Source organism: Cannabis sativa, chromosome 5 (genome assembly GCF_029168945.1).
Source record: "Cannabis sativa cultivar Pink pepper isolate KNU-18-1 chromosome 5, ASM2916894v1, whole genome shotgun sequence".
NCBI classification, from domain to species: Eukaryota; Viridiplantae; Streptophyta; class Magnoliopsida; order Rosales; family Cannabaceae; genus Cannabis; species Cannabis sativa.
The window spans coordinates 59,223,666-59,237,779 of record NC_083605.1 but is presented as its reverse complement, the minus strand read 5'-3'; positions in this window follow the sequence as shown (position 1 = coordinate 59,237,779).

Below are 14,114 nucleotides of genomic sequence, written 5' to 3'. Positions count from 1 at the left end.
GAAACTTTATTCACATAGTCATGTTTACTTTCCAATGTGTTGACGGCACAATAAACAGGATCAAGTATGTGAAAAGGGTTTCAGATGAATTTATACATTATGTATATATAATCATGAAATAAATCATGTGAACCATGCAACATTAAATGTTATTTCTGATCTATATTAATAAGTAAATCTGATTATATTGAAATGAGTTTTATTTAGGGCATAAAACCCAACAGAGGTAGCTTCCTATGACTTTAATTTTTGTTTTCATTTTTGAATTTAAGTGTTGTAAAAGCATGTCTTGAGTTGTTTTTCTCTTTTGGTTGCATCTTCTTGGGTTTTGTTGTGATTTTGATGAATTGAGTATGTTATTGCATGATTTGGTTGAGATTTATATTGTTGAGCATGGAGTAAGATTATAAGTTATTTTCTAGCTTGGAATCATGTGTTCTTATGGGGTTTTTGCTGCTGGAAATTGTTTGATTTGTTGGAGATGAAGCTCTTGTTTAAGAGCTTGAAGTTGCTAAGCTAAGCTTGATTTTTAGGTTGTTGGTGCAATCTGATTTTTGAGTTTAATTGTGAATTTTATGCATGAAGTATGTGTTTTAAACTCTCTGCATGATGATTAAAAACCTATTTTATTGTTTGGGAGTTTTGGTTATGAATTGGGTTGTTTGGATGTGATTTAAGGGCTGAAATTCGTGGTTTAATGCTGGTTTTTCTGGGTTTTAAACCCAGGTGCCGCGGCATGGTTTTAGCATGCCGCGGCGCGCCTATTTCCTTCTGGACAGATCCTTTTGCAAATTTCTAATAGCCATAACTTTGTGATCCAGACTCCGATTTGGGAGTTCTATATATCGTTGGAAAGCTCTTTTTGAGCTCTATATGAATATCTGAATTTTAAATGCCATGTGAATATTTTATGAATGTGAAATCAGGGGTTAACCCTATTTGTGAACTCTTGGATTGTGTGACTAGGATTAACGGCACCTGATCAGAAGCACCCGAGGATTCAGAATCTCTGATATTGCAGGACAACAGGTAAGACAGTAGTTAGCACGTAGAGTATGCGCAGTGGCGCTTATATTGAAAATGATGTGTATGATTGTTTAATAACCGGGATTAGGGTTATTACCCTAATAGGAACGGTCTAATAGCCTAGGGTTATTACCCTAGTGATATATGTGTGTAAATGCCATGCCATGTTAATTGTAATGAGATTTAGGGATTATGCGCTCAAGGCATAATCAGGTTGGACTCTATAACCATAACCGAGATGAACCATTCTAAGGCCTTATTGTATTTAGATGTGTGAGAGCAACACGTAGGTCTACGCCACGTAGATATAAATAAATGTGTGAGCGCAGCACATAGGTCTACGCCACGTAGACATAAATAGGCATGTGAGTGTAACATGCAGGTCTGTGACACACAGACATATATGAATGGCATTACTGTGTAAATAGCATGATGAGCATATTATTATTGTTATGATTTATACTGTCTTGCTGGGCTTGGCTCACGGGTGCTCTACTGTGCAGGAAAGGGTAAGGCTTTAGCTGATAAGCCATGAGTTCAGGAGTTGGGCGAAGAATGTACATGTTCGAGCCACATCAGACCAAGCGGGTTAAGGGTCTACCCATGATGTATTTTGAAATTCCATTTTTCTGCTTAGGCCAGCTTAAAGAAAAAGACTTGTAATAAAGTTTGTAAATATTTTTGGGATCCCAACAGTTGTAAAGTTTAAATTATTACAAGTTTTATTTTCATTCTGTTTATTATAAAAGTTTAAATTCTGCGCTATTTTGATTAGTTATCCCATTTAGGGGATTAGGGTTTCATAAGTATTTTGGGTAGCGTGCCTAATTATTTAGGGCGTTACAATTTAGTATCAGAGCGCCAAGATTTTTAAACTTCCTGTAGACTGGCCGAACATGTACGTTCATCGTCAGAGGCAAGCTTGACTCATGGTGCAGTAAGTATTGAGAGTAAATACTTTACTGTTTGTGTGATCATCTGTTTACCGCTTTCCATTTAGGTAGTATGCAAGCATCTAGAGTATGTATTGTTGGGTTTTATGCCCTAAATAAAACTCATTTAAATATAATCAGATTTACTTATTAATATAGATCAGAAATAACATTTAATATTGCATGGTTCACATGATTTATTTCATGATTATATGTACATAATGTATGAATTCATCTGAAACCCTTTTCACATATCTGATCCTGTTTATTGTGCTGTCAACACATTGGAAAGTAAACATGACTATGTGAATAAAGTTTCCTAGATTTATCAGACATAGGGTTTTACTGATATGATAATCTACAACAGAGTTTACTTGCATTTGGAGAAATGCTATGTTCTTTCCAGAGCATTGGTTAAAGTAAAGCTCAGGTTGGATGCATGGAGTATGCATCGGAAGGGACCGATATTGAACTTTGACTTAGATTTATTAAACTTACCGTAATATCTATTCAAGTAAATATCGCCTAGTTGATCCTAGATCAAATGTTCTTAATCCTGTTATGATTAGGCTCCATCTTGAAAGGCTATTCGTGTTCTTTGATTTGTTAGTTAAGCGTACTTTTAGGTCAAGGCGATACGTACATTTTGGGAACACGGTAGTGCAATTGAGTGGGAGCGCTAACATAAACATGGAATCTATAGCTACTATCTGGCGAATAGTAAGCAAAGGATGATCTCCTTCGAGCTTGACCAAACGAACATAAATGGTGGAGTACTCATTTCACATAAGCTGAAATATCATTTATATAGGGTCAAGTGTTTTAAGGAATAAATACATTGTAGGGTGTGTAACGGTAATTTAATCCCTTTACAGTGTAGATCATTCATATAGAGGATCAGTGATCAAATTAGGATTATAACAATGGATAACTAATGATGTGTCTATATGGTGGAACATATAGAGCATTCTATATAACTGAGAGTGCAATTCTAAGTTCTATGCGTGGATTCAACGAAGAATTAATAAGTTAGTGAATTTTAGTAATAAATTCTTTATCGACTTATTGGAAGCTCGGTTATGTAGACCCATGGTCCCCGCACTAGTTGAGATAATATTGCTTGTAAGACTCATGTAATTGGTTTTGATTAATCAATTATAATTCTTAAATTGGACTATGTCTATTTGTGAATTTTTTACTAAGTAAGGGCAAAATTGTAAAGAAAGAGTTTTAGGGGCATATTTGTTAATTATGATACTTTGTATGGTTCAATTAATAAATATGATAAATGAAAATATTATTTAATAATTATTTATAGTTATTAAATAGTTAGAATTGACATTTAAATGGTTGAATTTGAAAATTGGCATTTTTGAGAAAATCAGATGCAGAATTGAGAAAACTGCAAAATCCAAGTAAGGCCCATTACTGTACATGGCCGACCACTTTTGTAGGAAATTTAAACTGATATTTTCATTATTTTAATGCCAAATAGTTCAAACCTAACCCTAGTGGAATGCTAGAAATAGATAGTGAAGACTTCAGGAAATTGACACTTAAATTTTCAACTTTTTCATTCAGAAAAAACTGAGCCTTCTCTCTCCCTATTTTTGGCCGAACCCACTCTCTCTCTCTCTCTTCTTCATTGAGATTTTGAAATTCTTAGTGATTAGAGTAGTGCCCACACACAGCAAGTGGTACCTCAATCATAGTGAGGAAGATCGTGAAGAAAGACTTTCAACAAGAAGGAGTTTCAGCACTAAAGATTCAGAGAAAGAGATCCAGGTTCAGATATTGATAATGCTCTGCTATAGAAAGGAATCAAGGGCTAGATATCTGAACGGAAGGAGTCATTATATTCCGCTGCACCCAATGTAAGGTTTCCTAAACTTTATATGTGTTTATTTGATCGTTTTAGAAAGTTCATATTTAGGGTGTTAATAAACATACTTGTGAGTAGATCTAAGATCCTGGTAAAATAATTTCCAACATGTATGTGTTATGTGATGCCATGCTTTAAATGTTATTTGTTTATGTGAATATTATATGAGATAAATAGATGAGTTAGGGTTTAACGCAATAAATGCGTAAGTGTAGTATTATTGCTTAACTCGTTGGGGTTGTGGATTACTTGGGTACTAGTAATGGACTCTCTGCAATCATCTAGACCAGAGTGTGAGCAAGTAGAGCTCGGGGCTACCCGAGCCGATCCAGCGGCACTGCCTCCACCTTCGCAGAATCTGGGGGATAATGCGGGGGTTGGTAATGCTAATCCTCCTGCTGACTGGTAGCAGATGTTCCAAGAAATGCGAAGTATCATACTTCGTCAAGAAGAAGAGTTGCAACGTTTAAGGCAACCGGCTGCCCCAGTTGATCAAGGGTTACCACCAGCACCTGTGCCAGTGGTGGGTAACCATGGATTTATTATGCCGCACCGGGACTCAGTGTTTGAGTGGTTTGTGAAGCTGCAACCTCCGACTTTTCTAGGAGGTATTGATATTATAAAGGCTGATCGATGGATGAGCACTATTACCCGTATCCTCGATAACAGTGCAACCTTTATGTAACAAGACCATGCCCGCGTCTGGTGGAACGTAGTGGGTGAGACCCGGGATGTTAATGTAATGACCTGAGAAGAATTCAAGAAACTGTTTGAAGAAAAGTTTTACAACGTTGCTGTGAGAACTTCACATATGGAAGACTTTGTGAAGCTTACCCAGGGGAAGATGTCTGTGGCCGAGTATACTCTGGAATTTGATCACTTGTCGAAATTTGCTAGTGATCTGGTGCCTACAGATTTCACCAGAAAACAGAAGTATGTTAGAGGACTGAATGCCACAATCAGTTTTGACTTGAAGATTACCACTTCACATGACACTCTGTATAAGAAAGTGGTAGAGCTAGCCTTGATTGCTGAGGAGGCTGAGCAGCATGTTGCAAAAGAGCAGCCTGTAAAGGATGTCGTCACGGCATCTAATCCTCCTGCTAGTTGTAATGTTAGTAAGGGGACCGACAATGGCAACCCTGATCACAAACGGAAGGCTGAGGCTTCCGGAGTATCAGGAGGTAACAGAAAGTTTTGGGAAAACAGAGGTGGTCGTTAGGGTCACGGGTCCTTATTCCGATCATATACCGAGTGTCCTAAATGCAAGAAACACCATCCTAGTGAGTGTCGAGCCATGGCATGTTTCCAATGTGGCGTGGTGGGCCACTTTATCAGGGATTGCCCTCAGGCCAAGAAAGAGGAGCCTAAGAAGAATACTGCTCAGAACCCGGGGCGACTTTTCACCATGACTCAGGCTGACGCGGACCATCAGTTGTGACAGGTCAGTTGTCTATTAATGGCTGTTCATATACTGTGTTGTTTGATTCGGGAGCTACTCACTCTTATGTGTCGAGTAGAGTGATAGAAAGTTTTCACAAGCCATGTGATATTTATGCTTCGGGGTTCGGAACCCTGTTACCCTCGGGAGACCTTTTAGTATCTACTAGGTGGATTATGTCTTTGTCTTTCTGGATTGACGGTTGTGAGTTGACCGCCAATCTGATTGAATTACAACTGTCTGACTTTGACATAATCCTGGGAATGGATTTTCTATCTAAATATGGAGTGACAATTGACTGTAAAAGGAAGATGGTGGTGTTTGAGCCCGATAGTGCTAACCCAGCAGTGTTCATGGGTAATTCAGGGGGCACGCATACCGAGAATAACACTGTTGAAAGCTAAGGACTTGATGAGCAGAGGTTGTCTGGGGTTCATAGTCACTGCAGTGGATACCAGCCAACCTGTGACATCAGGGCCTGAGAATACGAGATTGGTATGCGAGTTCCTCGATGTCTTTCCTGAAGACTTACCGGGATTGCCACCTACCCGGGAAATTGAATTTGTTATTGAATTGGTTCTGGGAGTGGATCCAGTATCTAAGGCACCGTACCGAATGGCTCCAGCAGAATTGAAAGAATTAAAGATACAATTGCAATTATTACTGAATCTAGGATTCATCAGACCGAGCTACTCACCTTGGGGTGCTCCAGTTTTGTTTGTGAAGAAGAAAGATGGGACCCTGGGAATATGTATTGATTACCGGGAGTTGAATAAGCTTACCATCAAGAACAAATATCATTTACCTCGAATCGATGATCTGTTTGATCAACTAAAGGGGAAGACGGTCTTTTCTAAGATCAATCTTCGCTCAGGCTATCATCAGCTGAGAATTCGAGAGGAAGATATCCCGAAAATTATGATCCGTACTCGGTATGGACATTATGAATTCCTTGTGATGTCCTTTGGACTCACCAATGCCCCAGCGACATTCATGGATCTTATGAATCAGGTGTTCAAGGACTACCTGGATAGATGTGTAATCGTGTTTATAGATGACATTTTGGTGTACTCTGAATCAGAGGAAGAGCATGAGTTGCATCACAGAGCGGCTTTACAATGGTTACGAGATCATAAGCTCTATGCTAAATTTAAGAAATGTGAATTCTGGTTATCTCGTGTCTCATTTTTGGGGCACATAGTGGATAAAGATGGGATCATGGTAGATCCAGCCAAAATTGAAGCTGTTCGGGATTGGCCAACACCAAAATCAGCTACTGAGGTTAGAAGTTTTCTGGGTTTAGCGAGGTATTATCGTCGGTTCGTTGAGGGTTTTTCAAAGATTGATGTACCCTTAACGGAGCTGACCCAAAAGAACCTGAAGTTTGTTTGGACTGATCGGTGTGAGAAAAGTTTTCTGGAGTTAAAGCAGTGCTTGATTACCGTTCCAGTATTAACTCTTCCTTCAGATAAGGAAAAGTTTGTGGTTTATTGTGATGCCTCGAGACAGGGTCTCGACTGTGTGCTTATGCAAGCTGGAAAGGTAATAGCCTATGCTTCTCGGCAGTTAAAGGAGTACGAACAGAGGTACTCTACTCACGATCTAGAACTCGCAGCAGTGGTATTTGCGCTAAGGATTTGGCGACATTACCTACATGGCGAGAAATGTGAGATATACACTGATCACAAGAGTCTAAAATACTTCTTTATCCAGAGGGACTTGAATATGAGACAGAGACGTTGGCTAGAGTTGGTGAAGGATTATGATTGTGAGATCCTTTATCACCCTGGTAAGGCCAATGTGGTTCCTGATGCCTTAAGTAGAAAGGGTCAGAATCAGTTAAGCACTATGAAGCAAATCTCCCAACAACTAGCAAATGAGATGACTCGAGCTAAAATTGAGTTGGTTGTGGGGGCAGTTGGCTAATATTACCCTGCAATCCACGCGAATCAAAGAAGTACAAATGCAAGATCTGGAATTAGTAAAAACCTGAGCTAGGGTTTCGACTAGGAAGGCTAGTGATTTCTCATTGGATGAAACGGGATTGTTGAGATTCGTGAATCGAGTTTGTGTGCCCATGGATGAGAGTATCAAGAAAGAGATTATGAATGAGTCTCATACGAATCCTTATTCAGTTCATCGAGGGTCAACAAAGATGTATCAAGACCTGAAAGCCATGTTCTGGTGGACAGGCATGAAGAACGACATTGCTGAGTATGTTGCAAAGTGCCTTACTTGTCAACAAGTTAAGGCTAAACATCAGGGACCGGCAGGGTTGCTGCAGCCACTGAACTTACCGGAGTGGAAATGGGAGGCCATTGCTATGGACTTCGTGGTAGGTATGCCTAGAACCATGGGACAGTTTGACTCTGTGTGGGTCATAGTGGACAGGTATACAAACTCAGTTCACTTTTTACCTGTTCGGACGAATTTCTCCATTGACCAGTATGCTGAGTTATATGTCAAAGAAATTGTTCGTCTTCATGGTGTCCCAAAGTCCATTGTTTCGAATATAGATTCGAAGTTTACATCGAGATTCTGAGAGAGTCTACATCGAGCTATGGGTACTCAGTTAAAGTTCAGCACAGCATTTCATCCTCAGACGGATGGGCGATCTAAGAGGCCCATTCAGATTTTAGAGGACATGCTACGGGCATGTGTGCTTGACTTTGAGGGATCATGGGTAAAGTACCTTCCCCTGATCGAGTTCTCTTATAATAACAGCTATCAGGCAACAATCGGGATGGCCCCTTATGAGATTTTATATGGAAGAAAATGTAGATCGCCCATTCACTAGGATGAAGTGGGTGAAAGAAAGTTCTTGGGTCCCGAGGATGTTCAGAGAACAAGTGAGGCGATTGACAAGATTAGAGCGCAAATTCTCGCGGCTCAGAGTAGACAGAAGAGTTATGTTGATCAAAAGCGCCGGGATATTGATTTCTAGGTCGGGGACATGGTATTTCTCTGAATATCTCTGATGAAAGGCATTAAACTCTTTGGGATGAAAGGAAAGCTTAGCCAGAGGTTCATTGGACCTTTCGAAATCCTTGAGAGGATAGGACAAGTAGCGTATAGGTTGGCTATGCCCCCAGCGCTAGCAGCTGTACATGATTTGTTTCATGTTTCAATGCGTCGGAAGTATGTCTCAGACTCGTCCCATGTTCTGAGCTATGAAGCATTGGAACTCCAGCCAGACTTGTCATACGAGGAACAACCGATGCAGATACTCGATAGAAGAGAGAAAGTCTTGAGAAGCAAGACAGTGGCACTGACAAAAGTACTGTGGAAAAATAGTAAAGTGGAAGAGGCAACCTGGGAACTCGAGACGGATATGCAGTAGAAATATCCGGAGTTGTTCAGGTAAATTTAGGGACGAAATTTCTATAAGGAGGGGGTAATTGTAATACCCTAGAATTATGAAATGGATTAGCAAAACCCTAATTAGATAATTATGAATAATTGAGGAATTATATTATTATATAGTTCAATATATGAGAATTTATTTGAATAATTATATGTTAAGACCCCGTTGGTGAGCTAGGGGCATTTTAGTAATTATGACCCGAGAAGGGTAAATTGATGAAATTAATTTAATTACGTGCTTAATAGAACTATATTATTATATAGTATGCCTGTGTTGTCTTTTCAGGTGTGTTCTGACAGGTTGGCGCGGTATAGTCACAACCGGGTATTTCGGGCATGAAATGCAATTGGATTGAATTAATTGGCATTTTATTTGATATTTGATAATCTGAAATTTAATTGGGATTTAATATGCATGAAATGCTATTTTTGCCCTTGTATGCTTAAATGAAGGTTATTTGGCCCTAAGGGCATTATAGTAATTTGGCCTTTATGTGTTATGAGTTGGGAAATTGGATTTTTGACACAATGAAAATTAGAAATTTTGGTCTTTCTCTTTCTCTTGGCCGACTCTCTCTCCCTTTCTATCCCTCTTGATTTTTCAAGCTGAATTTGAGGAAATTGGTTAGGAAATTGCTTGGATTTGGAGCTTGTTAGTTGTAGAACTTTGAGCTACTCTTGGATTGAGTTTGAGGTAGCTTCCTATGACTTTAATTTTGGTTTTCATTTCTGAATTTAAGTGTTGTAAAAGCATGTCTTGAGTTGTTTTTCTCTTGTGGTTGCATGTTCTTGGGTTTTGTTGTGATTTTGATGAATTGAGTATGTTATTGCATGATTTGGTTGAGAATTATATTGTTGAGCATGGAGTAAGACTATAGGGTATTTTCTAGCTTGGAATCATGTGTTCTTATGGGGTTTTTGTTGCTGGAAATTGTTTGATTTGTTGGAGATGAAGCTCTTGTTTAAGAGCTTGAAGTTGCTAAGCTAAGCTTGATTTTTAGGTTGTGGTGCAATCTGATTTTTGAGTTTAATTGTGAATTTTATGCATGAAGTATGTGTTTTAAACTCTCTGCATGATGATTAAAAACCTATTTTATGATTTGGGAGTTTTGGTTATGAATTGGGTTGTTTGGATGTGATTTAAGGGCTGAAATTCGTGGTTTATTGCTGGTTTTTCTAGGTTTTAAACCCAGGTGTCGCGGGATGGTTTTAGCATGTCGCGGCGCGCCCATTTCTTTCTGGACAGATCCTTTTGCAAACTTCAAATAGCCATAACTTTGTGATCCGGACTCTGATTTGGGAGTTCTATATACCGTTGGAAAGCTCTTTTCGAGCTCTATCTGAATATTTGAATTTTAAATGCCATGTGAATATTTTATGAATGTGAAATCAGGGATTAACCCTATATGTGAACTCTTGGATTATGTGACTAGGATTACCGACACCTGATAAGAAGCACCCGGGGATTCAGAATCTCTAATATTGCGGGACAACTGGTAAGACAGTAGTTAGCACATAGAGTATGCGCAGTGGCGCTTATATTGAAAATGATGTGTATGATTGTTTAATAACCGGGATTAGGGTTATTACCCTAATAGGAACAGTCTAATAGCTTAAGGTTATTACCCTAGTAATATATGTGTGTAAATACCATGCCATGTTAATTGTAATGAGATTTAGGGATTATGTGCTCAAGGCATTATCAGGTTGGACTCGGTAACCATAACCGAGATGAACCATTCTAAGGCCTTATTGTATTTAGACGTGTGAGAGCAACACGTAGGTCTACGCCACGTAGATATAAATAAATGTGTGAGTGCAACATATAGGTCTACGCCACGTAGACATAAATAGACATGTGAGTGTAACATGAAGGTCTGTGACACATAGACATATATGAAGGGCATTACTGTGTAAATAGCATGATGAGCATATTATTCTTGTTATGATTTATACTATCTTGCTGGGCTTGGCTGACGGGTGCTCTACTGTGCAAAAAAGGGTAAGGCTTTAGCTGATTAACCATGAGTTCAGGAGCTGGCCAAAGAATGTACATGTTCGAGCCACATCAGACCAAGAAGGTTAATGGTCTACCAGTGATGTATTTTGAAATTCCATTTTGCCGCTTAGGCCGGCTGAAAGAAAAAGACTTGTAATAAAGTTTGTAAATATTTTTGGGATCCCAACTGTAGTAAAGTTTAAATTATTACAAGTTTTATTTTCATTCTATTTATTATAAAAGTTTAAATTCTGCGCTATTTTGTTTAGTAGTCCCATTTAGGGGATTAGGGTTTCATAAGTATTTTGGGTAGTGTGCCTAATTATTTAGGGCGTTACAGTAAGACTTTAAAGAATTCAACACTCAAAGGAGAATTGGGCTCAGATCTTGGTAATACTCTGCGACAGAAAGGAACAAGGGTTAGAGATCTCAGCGGAAGGAGACATATAATTTTGCTGCCACCAATGTAAGGTTTCTTAACTTTATATGTATTTAGTTCTATTATTTTAGAGAATTCATATTTAGGGTGTTAAACAACATATATGTTAGTAAATCTAGATATTGGTAAAATAATTCTCAACAGGTCGAACCTCTATAAATTACTGTCGACTTTATTATTAGCTTTTACAATTTACACGTGGTGATTGTTAGTCATAAATAAGGCTCCGCTGTTAGTTGACCGAATCTGAGGTCAAATACACCTATAAAAGGAGAGATCCCTTAGCTCATTTTTCACATTCAGAATACTACTCACAAGGTTAGAACTTCTCTCTCTAGAATTTGGAGCTTTTGACACTTGGTCTATTACTGTAATTACCATCTCGTGAGAAATAAAAACTCAAAGTAGACATAGCCTCATTACTATCGCGATATAGTGGGTAAAGTACTATAAATTTACTGTGTCTCTCTTATAAATACTTAGCTACTTTTTCATTCTCGCCAATCTAGCGAGCGGGTGTGGCTTAAAAGTTTAGTCTAGATTTATGAGTCAACAATAACTATGATTAATATGGATGAAAGGATAAATATTAATATACAAATGCCAACAAATTTTTTGCAATAAAATAGATAGAGTAACCTCAGTCAAACTAGTCTGAAACAGTAAAAGATCTATTGATACTCTATTTATAAGCAAACACAGTAGTTATATGAATTAGTTCGACTACAACGCACTATGATACGTTAAGAATAAGTCAAAGATAGCAATTATATTTTATTTTACATGAAAGTGAATATGTTTATTTCCTGCTTATTAATTAAATATATGAAAGGTGGGGAGTATATATGTTTCAAAATATTTGCATTGATTAGATCAAAGGTAACTACTATCCTACTCCTATAAATAGCATTAAAAACTTTGTAAAAACGGACGACCAAATTTCTAACAGAGAGAATTTTTCCAAATTGTAATCTCAACCAAGGAACTTAGAAGTAATAATGACTCGTGGAGTACGTAGATTTTAACTAAAAAACTACGTAAAAATTTCTATCTTCTTATTATAGTTCATAGTGAGATAAATATATATATTATTTATTTAATATTAAGTATTAATTATCAAACCTCATTTATGTTAGCAATAAGAGCATTACTATTAGACACTTTATGGTGCCCAACACCATACTCATATGGCGCGTGTTAAGAAACTAATAACAGAGTAATGGTTCTATTAGCTGATCTAATCAGGTGCTAATGACCAAATGGTTCCAGGAGGTTCTCATTTTTGTTTTACTATTTTGTCCTAATCTATTTTGTTAGTGTAACGGATATATTTCTTGTAATTGGCTGACACCTGTTGTGGTCCCAAGAGTATTTCCCTCTGCTGTAATATTTCTCTGTACTAACCTCTGTTATAAATAAAGCAATAGAACAGTAGGCCTATTTGAGCTGCCTGCCTGCAATATACAGCAGTACCCACCTTTCCCTTTGTTTCTTTACTTGGTATCAGAGCCGACTAGGCCTGCGCCATGTCTACTGGCAAAGAGCAGATTCCAGTCAAAGGGAATCACGGAAATGTTGGTACAGAAGGCCTATATCAGGGTACTCAAACACACGGTCAAAACAGCTCCCCACAAATCACAAATGGGTCCAATCAAGGTGGTGCTTCGAATGCTTTTGGAGGATCAGCTGTGCACCTTTTGGTAATACTTTATCTCAGCCTTTTGCTTTAAAACTTGATAGACATAACTACTCTCTTTAGAGAACTATGGTGTCGACTATTATTAGGGGACACAAGTTGGATGTCTTCATCAATGGGATCAGACCTTGTCCACCAGAGTTTGTTGCAGCAGGCATCCCTTCTACAGACGACACACCAAGTTTTGGAGTGCAACTCAATCTCGAGTACGAGCAATGGATCATATGTGACCAACTTTTGATGGGTTGGTTATATGGTTCCATGACTTAAAACATCGCCACTGAGACCATGGGATGCAACTCTGCTAGGGCCCTGTGGACTGCCTTAGAATCCTCTATGGAGCTCATTCTAAGTCAAAGATGGATGATACCAGAGCTAAGCTGTAGACAGTACGCAAAGGAAGCACAACAACGACTGACTACTTGAGACAAAAAAGACCATGGGCTGACATGCTTGCTTTACCAGTGACCCATATCCTGAGGCACACTTAGTGTCAAATGTTTTGAGTGGGTTAGATGTTGAATATCTAACCATTGTTTGTCAACTTGAAGCCAAAACTAATGTTACATGGCAGGAACTCCAAGAAACTCTATTGAGCTTTGATAGCAAGCTGGAAATACTCACCATAGGGTCATCAAGTGGGAAGAACAACAACCCAATTGGTTCAAATCCGTCAGCACATCTGGGGAACAAACTGTTGGAAATATTTTACCAGGATCTAGATTTACTGCCAAGTATGTTTCATTAACATCCTAATATGAATTCTAAAACAATGAAATAAACACATATAAAGTTTAGTAAACCTTACATTGGGTGCAGCGGAATATAATGACTCCTTCCATTCAGATCTCTAGCCCTTGATTCCATAATCAAGATCTGAATCTGGATCTCTTTCTCTCCTTCCTTTGATGCTGATTCTCCTTCTTGTTGTTTGGATTCTCCTACAGTCTTACACACTATGATTGACATACCACTTGATGTGTGTGGGCACTACTCTATCACTCAAGGAATTTCGAAATTGAAGAGAGGAAAAGAGAGAGAGAGAGAGAGAGAGAGGGTGGCGCATGGCTTTTTCTGAAAGGAACAATATGCAAAGGCATGAGTTTCCTGAAGTAAATACTTTCTACTTATAGAATGCCTTCTAGGTTTAGGTTAGAATTGTATGACATTAAAATAATGGAAAAATAAAATGGTAAACCCTTTGCATAGTGGGCGACCATATAAGGAAATTGGGCCTCACTTTGCAACTTTCCCATTTTGTTATTTTTCATTCCCATTTTCTCAAAAATGCCAATTTTCCAATTTAACCATTTAAATGCCAATTCTAATTATTAAT